This window comes from Mirounga angustirostris, unplaced genomic scaffold, assembly GCF_029215605.1.
Source record: "Mirounga angustirostris isolate CCGP_5_RB_7025 unplaced genomic scaffold, mMirAng1.0.hap1 SCAF_4, whole genome shotgun sequence".
NCBI classification, from domain to species: Eukaryota; Metazoa; Chordata; class Mammalia; order Carnivora; family Phocidae; genus Mirounga; species Mirounga angustirostris.
The window spans coordinates 31,182,440-31,197,203 of record NW_026991712.1 but is presented as its reverse complement, the minus strand read 5'-3'; the positions used below and the strand labels follow the sequence as shown (position 1 = coordinate 31,197,203).

At 38.9% G+C, this 14,764-nt stretch overlaps 1 protein-coding gene across 2 annotated transcripts in view; it reads left to right on the top strand.

Moving 5' to 3' along the window:
• OXR1 (oxidation resistance 1) overlaps window positions 1-14,764 on the top strand; it is a 443,163-nt gene that overhangs the window by 293,206 nt on the left and 135,193 nt on the right. The window lies entirely within an intron of this gene.

The window sequence follows — 14,764 nt, the reverse complement described above, 5'->3', positions numbered from 1 at the left end:
GGGTGAGAGAAGAGGAAACTAAATGAGTTTAAAAATAGGAGCACATGAGAAAGCTGAGTGGGTGGGGGCAGGTGCCAGTGGGAGGCTCGATGTGACCCTGAGAGTCTGTGCAAGTTCTCTGAATGCCTCACTTTGCTCAGTAAATTAGGTAGCAAGATCATCAACTGAGAATATGGATGGAGGGAGAGTTTATGAGGGCTTTTTAGGAGAGGGGAAACGGTGTGAAATCCCCTTCTAGGAGAGTGGGAGAGTACAGAATAGGAAAAGAGAGTATCCATGCCATGCAGCACTCTGGGTCCGCTGGAGGCTCACAGAAATATCTCTGGAAAGCCTGCTTGTCATGCCTCTGTAGTTGAATTTGAAAATACAGAGCAACTTCACAGTTGTTGTTTTTTTAAGATGGACTTTGACCAAAGAATGTTCTCAAACAATAGGCTAACCTTCTCCAAGAAGTCCAAACAGGTCACTGTGTGATCGTTAGTGGGCTTCTGTGTGATGTGTGTGCATAAATATATATTTGGCTGCTGCTGGGCCTAGATCCACTCTGCTACCTGGCTTTTCGATCCTCCCTCTTCTTGAAACCTCTCTGGATCGCCTTCTGTATGTTTCCCTTTCTTTCTGGTGTGTATTTCCTTCTTACGGTATTTCTAGAATTGTTAATGTATGAACTGATGGGAATTACCAGTATTTCTGAGCTGGGCGAAAAGAGAAAAAACAAAACAGGTTCTAGAATGCCTGGGGACAGAGAAAGGAAAGATACAGATTTAGATAAGAAACTACTCAGGTACCCCAAACCAAGCAGTTTCTTATAATATGACATAATAGTTAAAAGCTTCCTACCAGGGTTTGTATATCTCAGCTGCATGATCTTAGACAAATAATTGAATCTCTCATTGTTTGGTGTTTTACTATCTATGAGTTATAGGGTTGGTCTGAGAATTAAATAGTATTATTAAATATAAGTTCCGTTTTACTGCTTATTCCCAACAGTCCAAGGTCAGACAGCTGGTAAACAGTGGAACTGAAACTCTGACTGCCACCACCAACACAGTTTTTAAGTCTGATTCTTGTAGGTCCCATGACTAACTGCTTCCCACTTGGAAATAAAATCAGAAGACAGGAATGAGTCTTTCTTGATCCTTCCTTTTTACAGGAAGAAAAGGGTTTACACATCATTTCTCTGAGGGTATCAGTTTTTTCTTTATCTTGCAGGATGTGCTGACTTGATGGAATATTTAAATGTAAGTTATTCAGTTAAAGGGAAAGGAGAGGAGACCTGGGTCTTCAAGCGACAGGTGCATTTTTGACACACTGCTGCCCCCTGCTGCCTGATGCGTAACTTTGCTTTTCCGCACATCATACCCTTCTAAAATTAACAAGCTGAATCTCCCTCCTATTAGAGAGCCATACTAAAGAGGAAACTGAAGCCCTGAAGTGACCAAGGTGACACTAATGGTGGAAAAATTAGGATTAGACTACTGAAAAGCCACTTCTTCCTGCTTTGCCATATTGTCCTTCCCCTATTAAATGTCAACAAATTACTTATTGGATGCCTACTATGAAGCCTGGTGCTATTAGAAGTACTCAAAATGGGGAAGTGAAAACCAAGAACTCTGCACTGATAAAACTCATATTCTTGTGTGAGTAAATAGCCAACAAATAAGGAAAACATGTGAATAAATAAAATCATTTAAGGTTATGATTGATACATTAAATAGTAATATTGAGGGGCACCTGGGTGACTCAGTCATTAATCATATGCCTTCGGCTCAGGTCATGATCCCAGGGTCCTGGGATCGAGCCCCAGACTGCTTCTCCCTCTCCCTCTGCCTGCCGCTCCCCCTGCTTGTACTTTCTCTCTCACTGTCAAATATATAAAATCTTTAAAGAAAATAGTAATATTGATAACTAATATTTACAGGTCACTATGAGAAGAGCAGGCTAAAGGCACTGTTCAGAGTGCTTTCTGTGATTTGCTTCATTGGGTTCTCATAGCAACTCTCAAGTAGCTATTTAGCCTTATTGGTGAAGATACTGAGGCAAGGCCAGAATGATCCTAAGAGGTGGAACCAGGACTTGAAACAGAACTCCTCTGACTCCAGAAGTATCTCGGGCAGTCTTCTCTAGGGAGATGACATTAAAGAGGAGAAACCAAGCTTTTGCAGATCTAGGGGACAGCAAGCCAGGCAGGAGGAACAGCACATGCAAAGGTGGAAGTGAGTTTGGAATGTCTAAGTGCAAGAAAAACAGGGCCATGTGGCTGTATTAGAGAAGCCTGCAGGGAAAACAGCAGAGGCTAGGTCATGCTGAGGAGCTTGGGTTTTATTCTAAATTACAAGATAAATTTATTCTAAATTACAAGAAGTTATTAGAGAATTTAAATCAGAAGAATAACCTTAATCCTGATAAGGAGGTCACTCTGGATATTGGAGGAAAAATAGATTGTAGGAGGAAGGACAAGAGTTGGTAAAGGCAACTAGTTGGAGAATGGTAACTTCTGTCCCACCCAGACCTCCTTCCTCTTCCCAAGGCCTAACGTGTATGAGTGTTCATGCTGACCCCTTCACAAGGGGCCTTAGACCCAACCAAGTATTTGATTTGTGGCCGAAAACCAACCTCAACTCTACTCACCAAACCGATGAGCCCCATAACACCAGGCCCAGTTGCTGTGCTGCCTCCATCAAGAGGAGTTCTTTTTTCTTCCCAATTTGCATACAGGTACCATATAGTGTCAGGATTGACCCCATTCATCTTTGCATCCTAAACAGCATATAGACCTAGCACAGGGGTATATACATAGTATTCTTGATCCACCTGGTTTACTTGATTCTGATTTAACCTCATCTGGTGGTAGAATATAAGACCATAAACTCAAGGTGTAGACTCTGTTTTGATTATTTGCCCAGGCTGTAGGCAGAAAGGAATGAAGTTGAGCAACCCGCCAAGCCCAGCTGAACAGCTACCGTATCTCAATCTCAAACAGGGCCAGTAAAACTTAAGTGTCTATTAGATTGTTGAAACTTTAGTTTTTATTCTCTAACTGGCAATTGATAGGACATGTGGCTCTATTTGAGGGCTGGTTTCTTTCTTGTTTCCAATAAAGTAAATCCTTAAAACAAAGCAGGCTAAGAGGGATCTTAACACCAATATTGCTGTGTAAGAGAAAAGTTTTGTCATCTTTTAAATTAATTCAAAATTAAATTAATCATCTGGTTCACTTGGCAGTTTGTTAAAGGTGCCCTGGAACTAGTCAAGCCAGGGGTCCTCTTGGTTACACACAAGAATGAAGGGATGGAAACCTGTTCCCTTCCCCCAACTACTGCTTACCTGTCTGCTATTTCATTTTAAGAATTTTATTATTTATTTGAGTTGTAGCTCTTGTTTGGAGACTTCTTGAAGTTCTCATTTGCCTTTCTGCCTTGAGTGCGAATGAGTTCAAAATCTCTTCTAAAAACACGTTCAGTTAATGAGACCAAAAATCACTGGTACCTAACATGTCAGAGGATGCTGGCCTGGGGTGATCTGAGGCATGAAATCTGGAGCCCAAGGAACCTGGTAAAAATAGACTGCTTTATATTGCTGTTAAGAGTCAAAAGGAACCTATGAAACACAAACAACAGAGTTGGGCACAAAGGAGCCAGAATTGGTCTCTCTTCCCTTAAAAGGTGCTCAGTCTTATATAATCTCCCTTCCTGTGGGAGCAAGTACTACCTAGGAGGGAGAGTGGCCAGTGGGAGATTCTGGATGTGGGCCAGATGTGGCCTGTGAACCACTGATTTGCAACCCTTGCTTTAAATTTACACTAGAGTTCCGGTCCCAGGACTCTGAGAAAGAAGCATGCACAGAACTGGCTTTTTGCTTTATTAACATCCAGTCACATCATTACATTCTCTATTCAAATGGAGGCATCATTTCCCCATAAGAATGCCAGAACTATACTTCATGGGGGAAAAAATTAATAAAGACAGCATTTATCTAGTTTCTATGGTCACTTTTACCAGCATGCAAGAAGAGTGGAAGTGGCCTTTTCCTCCTTGCTTGTAAATGAGCCCACAGGCGTAATAGGAATAAGGCATATCCAATAAAGATAGCAAATAAAACTCTTAGAGCAGTATTCAAATTCTCTATAACTCACTGAAATTAGAATTTGGCATGCACTTGAGTATTTTTGGCAATGGCCAGGCTAAGAGATCCATGTTAGAGGAGAGCAGTTAATAGGAACACCTGTAAAAGAAACTGTTGAATAAGGTTTTAGATTTTTGAAAATGCATTTCAAATGTTTTTTATTCTTAATTTTGTAATTTCAATTTACCATATATTATTTTCAAAATACAAATTTTTGCAAAAATTTCTACCGAACTTCCCTTTTATCTAGTGATTCATTCAGTTAATTCAATGAATACTTATTAGCAACTACTAATGCCAAGAACCCATCTAAGTACAAGAGACCCATCAATTAACAAAAAAGATAAAGATCCCTGCCCTCAAGGAGCTTATATATCAGAACTAATAAATAATAAAATTTCCTGGTGTGTTAGGAGGAAATAAGTACAATGGAAAAAGTGAAAGTAGAGCAGGTTAAAAGGGATTGGGGCTAGGGGGTATGTTATACTGTATTTTTTTTTTAAGATTTTATTTATTTATTTGAGAGAGAGTTAGCCAGAGTGTGCAGATGATTTTGCTTACCTGAATATTCAGAACAACAAAGGCAGTTCAGCGAAGTATAATGCATAGGGGCAATTTCCAACTATTACTATGTGCCAACTACTACTCAATTTTTTATGTAGAATTTTAACTGCTTGAAATGCAGTAAAGGAAAGAACTAAAAGCAAAATGGTTTTTTTGAACAACTGCAAGTGCTCTAGATTTTCAATCTAATCATAAATAAAATTCAGACCAAAGAAAAAAGATCATCAGAAATGATGGTGTTAATGATTCACGGACGTGTATGCTGTGTGTCTGAGTCCTTACTATATGTGCTTTTTAATCTCCTAATTCTAGAGCATTTTCTAAAAATAATCAGATAGCAAAGCAAGTCTGCATTTCTGCAGATCCATAATATTTAGAGCCCACAAAGGGATTATTATTAATGTGTGAAATTGCCTCCCTGGCAACACAAATGTATCCCATGAAACAAAAAAACTGTTCATGAATATCTAAGGTTATATTTTAATTTTGATTTATGTTTAATATTTTGTATTAAGTGAACCAAAAGTAGCAAAATTCAAAAGGCAACTGTTTACATAGCTGGATAGTAATTCTATCTAGTGCCTTTTAATATTTTTGGAAAGCATAAAAATATAAAAAAACTCACGAGCAGAACTATGGCTAATTTTGAAGGGTTTAATATTTATATTCATATGATCCAGATGGAATACAGTCAGGATGAAATTTTAGTATAAATTTCGTCTTTGGATATAGTCTGAGAAATTTAATTCACAACTATGGGATATCTTGCTCTCAGAAAATTAACAGGAGGTACCTCGTGTTTTAAGTAAATGTAACTGCCTTAAAATGAGCCTGACTCTGTGAAGAATATATTATTGACTGACTCTGTGAAGAGTGTATTATTGCCTGCCAAATGCTATCCATATGTGGGTTAGTATCAGTTATGGATTATGGATCACAAATGGCTAAATGACTGGGGTCCTATTTGATCAAGCAGACAGTGTGACTTATGAAATTCATTTATCCTCCAAGATTGTCACTAGTTTTAGCTATTCCTCAAGACAATTTTTGCCTGTAGCCTCTGTTCTTGCCCCTAATATACCTGATTCCTACATGGCTCAGGAAGGCACAGGTGTGAACACTCCTTTGCATAAGCACACACAGGTGTGAAGGTAACCTTTTCTATCTTGCAGGGAACCATGGGGTGAGACAACCCTGTAGATTCTGTAGAATCGTTAAGGCCTCTGATAATGTATGAGATCTCCCACATGACCCCACAACAGGGGAGAATCCAAGGATTATCAGAGGCAACTTCATGATGTTCCCTTTGCCTCATACCCTGGGCTTTGGGGGATTGTGAAGAAAGCACCTTAACAGTAGCCAATACTTAACTAGAATTTAACCAAGAAGGAACAGTTTATTTCCACTATCAGAGGTTGATGTTAGTGGGAGGCCAAGAGTATCTCTGGTCTTAATTAATTAGATGTAGAGAGCAAACAACAGTACAACTAAAATAAAGACTTACCAACTCACCAAAATGAAAACCTGTACTCTACGAGACCTCAGGGATGCTGGTGAGAAAGACCACCACTGCAGGTGCTTCAGAATGTGGTAAATTAAAGTGACTACTAGGCAACTATTACAAAGTCTCACATTCAAACTCCTGAAACAGTAGAAACACAACCTTATGAAAAGAAAATTCCATGATCAATGAGATTGCTTGCTTTGTAACCAGTGTAGATGATGATATATTCAGTTGGCTCAAAAAAGTTGACCAATAGCAGAAATATATAAAACATTCAAGCCTGTGTTATTCAGTATTTAAATAACTATTACTCCAAAAGAAATATGAATCTAGATTTAATACCATTTAAAAGGTATTTAAAGGTGCCTGGGTGGCTCAGTTGGTTACAATGTCTGCCTTCAGCTCGGGTCATGATCCCGGGGTCCTGGGATCGAGTCCCACATCAGCTCCCTGCTCGGCGGGGAGCCTGCTTCTGCCTCTTCTCCCTGCTCATGCTCTCTCTGTCTCTCTCTCTCAAATAAATGAAAAATCTTTAAAAATAAATAAATGAAAGGTATTTAAGCAATTAAAGATTACAGGCAAGGTGAGCTTCAAGTATAAGTAGTAACATAAATTACTTTAGTAATACCTTGAATTTTTGGTAGCAAGCCAAATGGTGTTTTGTTTTGTCTTCTCCCCTTTTCCCCCAATTAGAAGGTGATGGACTGTTTTTGTGAGAACAAGAAACTAAGTTGTTTGTTCTATGACTGTTCAGTGGCCCAAGTACTAATTGACTAAGTGGCACCATAGCCTTAAAAGAATTAACATCTCAGTGATTAAACTTTCAGGTATTCATTGATCACTGTTAGGTTCACATTAATCAAAGAAATGCCAAGTAAAAGTATGTTAATCTGAGAGGTGTAGGGCAAAATTTATTGTACTAAACAAACAAAAAGAAGTATTTTTTTCCCCTCATGTCCTCAATTTCTCCTCATGTCCTTAATTTTTTCCCCCCTCATGTCCTCAATTTCCCCTCATGTCGCTAGGTTTCATTTGATAAGATTTAGGACATTGCCACAAAAAAAGGGCTTTTAATTTGGAGAAAATTATGAACAAATGAGAAAGGAGGGGCTTTGTAGACAAGTTTAATGGCTTCACTTAGAAGACCTCCTTTCATTAAGGAGGCTAGCTGAAGGGCAAATAAGAAGATAGTGTTAGCTCCTTCTCACACACAACACACGCTGTTCTTTCTTCCCAGTTGCTGTTTATTACTGAGAGGAGGAAATGTCAGCATCCCTTCATCAGATGCTAATTCAGCATCTGAAACAGTAGAAGTTGGTAGAAGGACAGGAAGTCAGTCCACCAGAGTGGTTAAAATGTTTACTAATTAAATACAATTGAAACTCAATGCTCTGAAGTAAAAAGAATTTTGAGTGTGAAGTCAATATTTGCATGATTAGAGAGACTACTTACTTTATGTATCTTTCTTCAAATATCTGAAGTGGGTCATATTTATTCTTCAACCAGGAACAAAAAGAGATTCTTTTTCTTTTGGTCCACAGATGTATTAGATTTTTATCAAGTTTCTTACTGGGAAAGGTTAAGTTAATATTTTGACAACAGATAAAATCTTCAAAGTGAGCCACAAGCTTAAGTGAGGAGAGTTAGATTTTATAGGCTAGAATGTCAAGGATAAAGAGTAGAGAAAGGGTTTGCAAGTCATGCAGTGATGATTATTCTTAGTGTAAAGTTTACATCCCTCCATCTCAACAACTCTCTTAACATGTCACCTTGTCCTTTATAGTCAGGTGTTGAAAGAGACCTTAGAGAGACCAAGAGTTGCAAACTCAACGTGCTTCTTTGGGGTTGTAAATGATTATATCCATCATTTGCAAATAATAGGAGTGATAGAAACCACATGAATTCGAGAGCTTATGCCCTATCTAAAGACGTTCAAACCAATTTAAAATAAATATTGTGTCTTGCAAACAAACGCATCCACAAAATAAACGTGGCCTATGTACCCCCAACTTGCTACCCTAGGACTTAACCTAACCCAAACAGCAGTTCCTTCCAACCTGTTATCCAAGCTTTAGGTCCCTTCTTAAACCTGCCAAGTGGCCGTTCACTTCTGTTGGAACAGTTCCAGCGACAAGAACTCACCATCTTTGAAGCTGCCAAGTTTTTTGTCAATTGTATCAGTGACGGTAGTGAAAGTAGTCTCTTTTGTGGTCGAGGATATTAATAACAATGATTTCTGATCAGCAAGAGCCCGATAGGCCTTTCTGTTTTGTGATCGTGACTTGAGAGTCTGTCACTGTTGAGGGTTCTAACTCTTTGCTTCAGGGATGATACAATCAGTTCCTTAACTACAAAAAGCATCCTCATATTCGACTATATTATTCCAAGTTTACTTGTATTGCTCATGTTATGTGGCTGATCTTTAGAAAGACCCATTTTCCATTAGCATTTGTTTCATCCCAACACATACAAACTGTAGTTTCTGGTGCTAGGCACTGAACTAGGTCCTGGGATACAAGGGAGAAAGGCTCTGCTTTCCTTAGACTTACATTCTAGTTAGGGAAATGGACAAAACACAAAATAATTTAAAAGTTCTCTGAAGGGAATAGAAGCTGAAGAGGCAGACAGGAGCCAGATCATGCAGGGACTTCTAGGCCACCTGGTGTTTGGAGTTTTCTAAGAACATGATGAAAAGCTAAGTGGAAGAATGACATGACTTTAGATATTTTCGAAGAGGAAAAATGCTAACATATAGTGTACAAAATTCAGAAAATACAAGAAATATATTAAAAAGAAAATATATCATGCCAGATACCGTCACCCAGAGCCAAGTATGGAACGGGAGGTATGGTAGAGAGAATTCTGTACTAGCCAGTTCAGGCTCATATAACAGAATACTACACATTAGGTGGCTTGAACAGCACACATTTATTTCTTAAGGTTGTGGAGACTGGGAAGTCCAAGATCAGGATGCCAAGCAGATCTGGTGTCTGAGGAAGACACTCTTCCTAGTTTGCTTTCTTGTTATATCCTCTCATGGCCAAGAGAGGGCTCTGGTCCTTTCCATATAAGGGCACAGATTCCATCTTAGAGCTCCACCATCATGACCTAATCTAACCCGAATGACCTCCCAAAGGCTCCACCTTCTTACACTATCCCAATGGAGTAAGGATTCAACATATGAATTCATACAGTCCACATAAGCTCCCAAGACTCTCAACCTCGAGTATACTGTAAGTCTTTTCCCATTCAACGAGCATGGGCAGGAATGGGAATAGGAATATGAAGACATCACTCCTGTGATTAGGTTATGTTATATGGCAAGGGTGAAAGGATTTTAGAAATGTAATCAGGGTCCCTAATCAGCTGATTTTAAGTTATTCCAGAGGGAGATTATTCTGGATGGACCTGGCCTAATCAAGTGAGCTCTTTAAAAGAGGGTCTGGTGGGAAGCCTGGGTGGCTCAGTCGGTTGAGCCTCTGCCTTCAGCTGGGGTCATGGTCTCGGGGTCCTGGGGTTAAGCCCCGGGTCAGGCTCCCTGCTTGGCAGGGAGTCTGCTTCTTCCTCTGTGCTCTCCCCTTCTCTCTCAAATAAATAAATAAAATCTTAAAAATAAATGAATAAAAGAGGGTCTAGAGATCTTAGAAGTCAGAGATATTCTGATAAAGCAAATAAGCTTTTCCATTGGCTCTAAGAAGCAAACTGCTGTGTGGAAAGGCCCATGCAGCAGGGAACAGTGGGTGGTGTCTAGTTACTAAAGGCCTCAGGCCTACAACTGCAAGAAATTAGATTCTGCCAACAACCAATGAGCTTGGAAAAAGCTCCAATGAGACTGCAGCCCCTGCCAACACCTTGATTTCAGCCTGGTAAGATCTTCAGCAGAGAACCCCACAAAGCCATGCCTGGACTCCTGTTCCAAAAAAAACTGGGTAATAAATTATGAGGTAATAAATTTCTGTTGTTTTTAAGCTGCTAAGTTCATGGCAATTTGTTACACAACAATAGCAAATTAACATGAAGGGACATCTTCCTTTTTTTTTTTTTTTTTTTAAGATTTTATTTATTTATTTGACAGAGAGAGACAGTGAGAGAGGAAACACAAGCAGGGGAAGTGGGAGAGGGAGAAGCAGGCTTCCCGCCGAGCAGGGAGTCCGATATGGGGCTCGATCCCAGGACCCTGGGATCATGACCCAAGCCAAAGGCAGACGCTCAACGACTGAGCCACCCAGGCGCCCCTGACATGATCTTCATGAATAAACTGAGGGACAAGAATGGAGAACAGTTAGAGTCCCTGTCATGATCCAAGCAAAAGATAAGGGCAGCTTTGGAGTAGGATGCTGGCAGTAGAAGTAGACGGATTTTAAATAAATTTGGAAGTGAAACAGGGTTTGCTGAGAAATAGGATTTGGAGGAGGAAAGAAAGGGAATAATCAAGAATGATTCTTAGGATTTTGGCATGAGCAAATGAGTGGATGGGTAGTGCTATTTACTAAATCTTGAAAGAAGAGAGGATGGATATTTTGGCCTACAGGGTGGGGTCAGAAGATGGTGCTCAGTTTTAGAAATACTATATTTTGAGGTGCCTGGTTGGCTCGGTGGGTTAAGTGTCCAACTCTTGATTTCGGGTTGGGTCATGATCTCAGGGTCATGAGATTGAACCCTGCATCGGGCTCCGCCCTCAGTGAGGAGTCTGCTTCTCTCCCTCTCCTTCTCCCTCTGCCCCTCCCCTGCAAAAATAAGTGAATAAATAAAAATAAATAAATAAATAAATAAATAAATCTTTTTTTAAGAAAAGAAATATTGTATTTCACCAAGTTAGTAGTTAGATATATACATTACATATATTTGCATATGTATGTGTATAAATATCTATATGTGTATACATATGCATGTATATATATATATGAAATATTATTTGTCTTAAAATTAGGATGATGTATGGTTCATTTTACTTTTTATTGACTTAACAGTAAAAACATGAATTTTAATGATTGTGTAATATTCTGCTGTATATTAATCTCAAGTATTAGCCAGTCCCTTATTCCTCTATTATTGTATGGTTAAGCCAGTTTTTATTCTTTTCACTTTTATGAATGATGTCCTAGTAAATATTCTTTTTAAAATTTATCTTAATACCAGTATAGTTAACATACACTGTTATGTTTCAGGTGCACAATATAGTGATTCAGCACTTCCATACATCATCCAGTGCTCATCACAAGCACCCTCCTTAATTCCTATCACCTATTTCACCCATCCCCCCACTACCTCTGGTGAGCATCAGTTTGTTCTCTGTGGTCAAGAGTCTGTTTCTTGGTTGTTGTTTTTTCCTTTGCTCATTTGTTTTGTTTCTTAAATTCCACATATGAGTGAAAGCATATGGTATTTGCTTTATGATTCTCAGTATTTAGAGTAAATCACTAGAATTGGAGTTGCTGGGTCAGATGGGTATGAACATTCTTATGATTTTTTAAATTCAAATGTATTAAATCATCTTCTAGTTAGGTGCTACCAATTTACATTCCCTCCAATAGTATATGAGAAGTTGACTTCACTTACACAACAGTATTTTTGCTAGTAAAAGCATCTTTGCCATTTTATTTTTTTTTTTAAAGATTTATTTATTCATTTGAGAGAGCGAGAATGAGAGAGAGTACAATGAGAGGGGGGGAGGGTCAGAGGGAGAAGCAGGCTCCTCGCCGAGCAGGGAGCCCGATGCGGGACTCGATCCCGGGACTCCAGGATCACGACCTGAGCCGAAGGCAGCCGCCCAACCAACTGAGCCACCCAGGCGCCCCATCTTTGCCATTTTAAAGGTGGAAAAAAAAATCATTTTTCTATTAATTTATCACAGCCTGTGTATCTTGAAGGTATGCTCCAACGTTTCATTTTGTTTTCTTTTGTTCTTTCCTGCCTGGCCTGACCCCTCTCACTATATTCCAACTGCATGTGACTGGAGTCAGGGTCTGTTGTTAGTAAGCACCAGGAGGAGATAGGATGTTGCCAGTAAGCCAGTCATCCTTTATGAAAATATGGGAAAATATAGATTTCCCAAAATTATTTATAAAATCAGGAAGTCTTGATGTGCCCTCATCCTCAAATTAGTTTCCTTCCAAACACATACAGTGTAAAATATTTTTTTTAAAAGATTTATTTATTCATTTGAGAGAGCGAGAATGAGAGAGAGTACATGAGAGGGGGGAGGGTCAGAGGGAGAAGCAGGCTCCCTGCCGAGCAGGGAGCCCGATGTGGGACTCGATCCCGGGACTCCAGGATCATGACCTGAGCCGAAGGCAGTCGCTTAACCAACTGAGCCACCCAGGCGCCCGAGTGTAAAATATTTTTATGTAGTCTGCAATATATAAAAGGAAGAACAACAAAAAAATGACTTCTCATGTTTTTCATCTTGTTTTTCTACATTTTAAAAATACTATATGGTAGATAATACTATCATCCTTCTGAGCTAAAACTATCAATTAAAATCTCTACAATATATCTCAAGAAGTGGCAACTAAAAATGTATCCAGTGTATTAGGTTGTATACTATTTAATAATGGTTGCCTGTGGGTGATGGGCTTATGATGGGTGGTTGTTATTTTATTTTCATTACTTTTTTGCATTGCATAGATGTTTAATATTGAATATTAGTAGTCCTCTCTAACAATAAAGACTTTAATAGAACTTTAAATTTTAATGAAAAAACACTTTAAGATGTCTTAGAAAACAATTCCTTGAATTGCTTTAAAAATCAGGAATAAACAGAAGCAACCTAAACATTTGTAAGGATTAAATGGAAAAACTTGAAAAACCAGGCTATGCAGTGTACTAATTGTATGCCGTTAACACTTGACCTCAAGCCAACAATCGCACTTTTGTAAAAACCCAAACCATCTTTTATTTTTTTTCAAACCACTTTTTAAGTATATTTTCAAACACCTATTGAAAAATCGATCGGGGAAAAACAATTTCAAAAGGACTGTGACTTCCTATTGCTGAAGGGATAAGCCAAGATGTTGTGTGTAGTCAGAAAGCTTGGCTTTCAGAGGGAAAGAAAACCTGTCACAACTCAGCATCAAGCACAAATGTTAGTTATTAAAGGGCATTTGCAAACCACATTAGAAGTTCTACAGGCGTCTCTTCATTAATGATAGTATCTATTGTTTGAATTTTTTCTACATGCTGGGTAGTCTGCTCTGTGCTGTACATGCGCTCTCTTTGTGAAGACTTTAAAGGATTTTTTTTTTTTTTTAGTTATCCAATTTTATGAATGAGGAAGTAGGCCAGAGAAAGAGCTTGGCTAAGATCACCCTTTGGTCAACAATAGGGTAGGGTTTAATCTCAGGATTGTTTTATCCTAACGCTTGCTCTTAGCCATTACTTGCAATAGCTATCTGCCATCTAATCTAAACTGCTTTTCTTCCAGCTATAAATAATTGACTCTCCACTGCTTTCAAGAATAGCTGTCACTGAGTCAGACTACATGCAACTTGCTTCTCTGTCATTTTGCTTCTAATCATCGCTCTTCGCTACAGCACTTGCTGAGTGCACAATCTCGCTCACTGGCCCACTTTGCTTCAAGCTGGAAACCCCATGTTCTTCCTTTGACCCCCAAAGCACAACTAAACATTAGAGTGACACTTTATTGGGTATTGGAGGTTGGAAGAGAAGAAATGGTGAAGGTGATTTCTGCAAAAAGCTGGAAACAGTATTCAGTATACGTAGATTTGGTATCAGTCACCGCTGTTCCTAAGAACTTACCCACAATTCCTCAACACAGGGGATTTCTTTCTCAGACTCAGGCCTCTTGACACATTGCTGGAACCTTTGCTTTTCTTCTGCAGCCTCTTCTAATAACCTCCATCTGGCTTCCAACTCTCCAACATGTCCGGGAACTGGGAAGGTTGCACAGCTGTTGAGCTCTCCATGCCCACCCCTCTCCCCCCGCCACCCATTCCAGACCAGGCTCTGGCCCTAGGTCTGTACTGAGTAACTCACTAAGATATTCTGTGAAGGATAGTGCCATCCGCTCAGGAGCTCCACTTTCACCTTTACAAAGGATTGGCTGCAGATTTGAAATGACATCTTTTTCTCTAGCCTCTCCTGAATCAAACGCTTCCACTCCAACAACCTCAGCAAACTTTATATATTAGTCAGAGAAACAGAATCATAGGAAATATATATAAAAATAGATATAAAAATATAAATATATATAATAAAATATAAAATATATATAAAATATCTCCAAAGAAACAGAACCATAGAAAATATATATAAAATATTATATATTATTTATACACATTATATATGTTTTATATATATGTACATAAAAGTAATACATAAAAAATATATAATTTATCTATCTGTAGATATTTATTTTTAAAAATTGGTTCATGTAATGTGGGAGCTGGCACCCCAGAAATCCACAGGGCAAGCTGGCAGCCTGGAAATTCAGGTGAGAATTGATGTTGCCATCTTTAGTCTTAAATCTGCAGGGCAGGCCAGGCAAGCTGGAAAAGTTTCTGTGTCCCGGTCTTGAGCCCTAATTTCTTCTTCTTCAGAAAATTTCAGTCT